The sequence below is a fragment of the Carlito syrichta genome, unplaced genomic scaffold (genome assembly GCF_000164805.1).
Source record: "Carlito syrichta isolate Samal-C Ts95f unplaced genomic scaffold, Tarsius_syrichta-2.0.1 Scaffold306510, whole genome shotgun sequence".
In the NCBI taxonomy this organism is placed as follows: domain Eukaryota; kingdom Metazoa; phylum Chordata; class Mammalia; order Primates; family Tarsiidae; genus Carlito; species Carlito syrichta.
In genome coordinates this window covers 43,684-48,280 of record NW_007250606.1, presented here as the reverse complement: position 1 = coordinate 48,280, position 4,597 = coordinate 43,684, and positions in this window count along the sequence as shown.

The window sequence follows — 4,597 nt, the reverse complement described above, 5'->3', positions numbered from 1 at the left end:
GGGGGGTGGGGGGGGTGAGTAAGGACACCTGTGTGCAAAAACGCATTTCCTCTGTGAGGATCCAGGCCTCTTGGCTTCTTTTTTGCCCCAAATACCCATTGCACTAATTGTATCCCACAAATGAGCCCCTTTTTCCATAACCTAAGGTCACTATTAGCTTAGTCATTTTAGGAAGCTATAGGTTGTTTATGAAATTCATTTTGCATATTTGCCTTTATTTCTCATGTAAAGACTATTTTTCTGGACCAGATTGGTAGACACGGTATGCACTAGACAGAAGCAATGAAGAATAAAAATAGCCAACGTTTGTTGGACACTGTCAGTGTGCCAGACTCGCACTTTCTATACATGATCATAATTATTCCACCCCCAAAATACATAACGTAGGTACTATTATTCTCCCTATGTTACAGATGAAATAAATGGAAGGTTAGAGAGGTTAAATAACATTCTTAAAATTACCCAATTAGTAAATGCAGGAGGCAGGATTTGAATCCTGGAAGTCTAATCCCAGAGCCTGCAAGCTTAAGCGGAGACTGGGATTACACTGAAAAATCTTGAATGCATCGGGATGTGTGTGTGTGTGTGTGTGTATGTTATAAGCCTTATATCCCTGGGGAAGATGGAGAAAGTAAAAAGGCGTTGGAGAAAGTTGCCAAGTCCCCCAGGTTCTAATTCTTTACCTTGCCAAAAGAGAATGATGGATCCAAGTTGTCACACCCTGGGAGGGGGAGATCCTTGGAGAGTGGGAGACTCATCCAAGGAAGGTAATGTATCTGAGGACTGCAAAGGCCGTGAGAAAAGGAAGCTGAGAACCAAGACTTTTTTTTTTAAAGTTCGCTACCGGTGTCACACAGGCTGGCTTCCCGAGTGCAACTTTTGAGAGTTTTTAATAGGTTCCATAAAAGAGCCACGTTACCCCAGCGACCACCAGAGGGCTCAGCAGAGCTGCAACCCCAAGCTGCCCTCTAGTGGTGGTGCTGACAAGAGTGTGTTGCGCCTCTGGTCCTTCAAGGACCCACAGGCAGTTGGAGGAGACTCTTAGGTCCAACCAGCAATGAAAGGGGTGGCAGATACTATCCCCAAGAGAACTTATTACCAGAATGAGACATGCTTTCAGGGAGGAAAGGGTCAGCCCTCACTGCTCACTTAACAGGTGGGTGCTTTGTTACAGTTTTCCGAGAAGACTGTGAATAAAATTATGCCACAAGAAACCTGATGCAGTTGCCCAAAATTTGGGGTGGGGACTCCAGACAAACCCAGAGACTCTGAATGAAGGTAGGCGTGTAGCCTTATGCTTCTCCAATTGTGTACTCCTCTGGTTAGGGAACCCTGTACTAAGGACCCTCAAGGACCCAGAATCAATACGGCTCATTTTCTCAGAGCCTCAGTTTGACTCAGTGAGAAGTAAGCATCAACTTTTAAGATTACTTTAGATTTTGAGCTTGTGTTTCCCAATCCTAGGAACATAGATTATTCCCTCCTGCGAAAGTGTATGCCAGTGGAAAATTTGAAGGAACACTGATGTAGTGGGGAAGAAAAACTCTGGTCTCAGAGTCAGAAGACCTGGAAATTTAAACTCTGTTCTCATCTCTATAAAAATGAAAATAATGGCCTACCTCACAGGATTGTTGTAAGGAACCATATGTAATGTGGTTGTAAACCAAGGAAGTGCTGTAGACAATAAAGAGAATCTTCAAAATGGATTGTGAGCATGTCAAAGGTAGTAACCTTATTTATCTTAGTAATTCCTGACTCCTGGGTATTTAATAAATATTTGCTATACTCAGTAGTTACCTAATCTTCATTTTCCTAACCCAGCACACTGTGCTGTCCTGCTCTTATGTCTATAAACTTTGACTCCTTTACAAAACTAAACTTTTTATACTTTCCAGACGGTAACATGTACATTTACCATGTTTGATACATAATGGTGCCAGGCACAGAAAATATGAATAAATAAGATCTGCTCCCAAAGTAGTTTATATTTTGTGGAGTGGAGGGACATAGTAGCATATATCTGTTATACAAGATGACTAGTTCCAAAGTATAATCATGTCCACTAGTGCTACGGAGACATAATTTGAGGGAGGAGTTGATCCTGTTTAGGGTAAGAGAGCTGTTTGGAGAAGGCCTTGTCGCTAACATTTGAATTGGGTCCCACTGGATGAATAGCAGTTGACTAGGCAGAGCAACAGAGGGAAGATGATTTCAGGTAAAGGGAACAGCATGAATACTGGTTGTGAAGCCAAGAAAGGGTATTGTTTGATGAGAGAATAATGTATAGCCCCATGTTAGTTCTGTGATCAGATAATTAATGGAGTATAAGGGAGGGCAAAGAAGGGGAAGGAGACACAAGCCTATTTTATAAAATGTTAGTCTATATTATTAGTTGTGATTGTTCTGTCAAGAGAAGAGAGACCTGAAGTAGGTTTCATTATTGGTCAATATTGGTGAAGTGCCTAAAGAGTACATTTCATTGCCACAAATTATGGTGGTTTTTACCAGATATGGAAAAGATAAGGTTCTATCTTATTTTCAAGGTTTTGCTCCCTTAAAAACAAAAAACATTCTCCTCATCCTTTTTTCTCCTTTTCTTCTACCTTCCTCCATTGCAAATTTTTCCCTCCAGAAGATGAAAGTAGAATGTGTCATCACCTACATGTTGTTATTTAAGAGAACAAGGAAGGAAGGCTTTCCACTACCACCTTTGCTCCCAAATCTCCTTCCGTGATAGCAAAAAATGATCATTAATTTATTTGAGCCGAGCTGTTGTCTTTCAAAAGCAAGTAGTCTTAGGAGGACTGATATATTAAGTTTCAGTGCTGTAATGTGATTGAGTTTTCAGTCTTTTAATAGCATTAGAGAGAGGGCGATGTAGGAGGGAGCAGAGAGGGGAAAAATATAAAGCAGCAAGATTAAGGAAGAGGGAAGTTGGAGGGCTCAAAACTAAGTGAATATTGGCAAATTTGGATAAATGTTCTCAATACCAGAAGTACTAATGTAAGTGTGATGCGGGTTCTCCTGTCAGAGCACAAATATTTCATTATGTCATTAAGACAATAGTCAGTTAAGGTGAAATGGCCTGGCTATTCAAATACTGGCAAGGCAGCAGACTGTTAACAACATTGTCTCTACCTGACTATGTGACCCTATCTCTACAAGCCATTCTTTCAAGTCCCTTTGCTTATCTCTAAGGATTAATGGGATAAAGTTCACACAATGTACTCAGCTCTTCAAGTGAAAGGTATGATGAAACTAATGCCTGCTACTGCTTTGATTTCCCTTAGAAATTTTCCATTGTTGGTATCATATACATGTTTATGTTGTGACCTTCAATTCTCTTATATTATGTTCAAGGTTCAAGTTAATATCATCTGTCTGAATTTTAAAGGAAGTGTTTACTTTTACTTGAGGCCAAAAGGTCCCAAATAGAAATTTGATATCTCAGAAATTCAGGTCCACAGTGGCTGTAAACAGAAGCTGGTAAAGAAAAAGCATATTTACCTAACTCTAAAAGTGACAATGAAAAGACATCAGAGCCAGTCCTACAATGAGAAAGTCAATACTGGCGCAATCTAAGCTGGTGGAGCCTAACCAATAATGCATAAACTCTATCCTTCCTCACTTCATTTCAAGGCACCTTTAAAAGCCTACTATGTGCAAATTATTATGTTTTGGTCTCAGGAAGATTAAAAAAGCAAATGGTAAATAAAATATTTTTCCCATTTCCAAGAAGTTCATAACCTAATTGGAACATTGGACATATCAGCTCATACATAATGTTTAAAGTAAAATAAAAATACAAGAGGCAAACAAAAACATTAAACATATGACAGATAATTTATTGAGCTATTAATTTGCTTTTTGTGCTTCTTACATTTTCCCTCCTTTCTATTCCAAGCAGGCTTCAAGGGACTTTCGTGTTACTAGACCGAAAGTTGTCTGACAGGGACTCTTCCTTAGATAACTCCAGGAGGCACCATTCACATTGTAAATGAAACCTTCTGGACCAGGACTTCTTACAATGCAGTGTCAGTGTTAACCCTGGAGTGGTGCCCAGCAATCTGCCTTCCAGGTTCCTTGCGCTTTGAGTAGATTTTGTTAGGGGGTTAAAAAAGGTAAGCTCATCTGGGCAGAGAGGAAGAAAAAGAAGGAAGAAGGGAATCATGGGTACATGAAATTGTAGGAAAAAAGCCCCCCAAACTAGAGAAAAGTCAAAGATCAGGGTTCTAATAATGGGGATGCCAGCCTTGCTTCCTGAAAGTGCCCCAGGGCGAGATCGAACCTCAGATGGATGCATGGTGCCCCTAGGGAAGCTGAATCTCCTTGCTCCTTTTGGCCCATAAGCAGAGGAGTTTGCTTGGTTTCTAGAGACCATGCGCCCTTAAAAAAATGAGATATCAACAACCATCTTCTCCCATTTTCCAGGCTCAACATAAGTCTTCCAGACTCTAGGAAAAGTCTTCCAAAACTAGGAAGAGAATGAAATCCAATAATAACTAAGATTGGATTTCTGTCTACCCCAGTAGAATTAAGGTTATGATCACTTACGTCTGGGATAAATTTAATTTGATTTAAAGAAAATAATGGAATG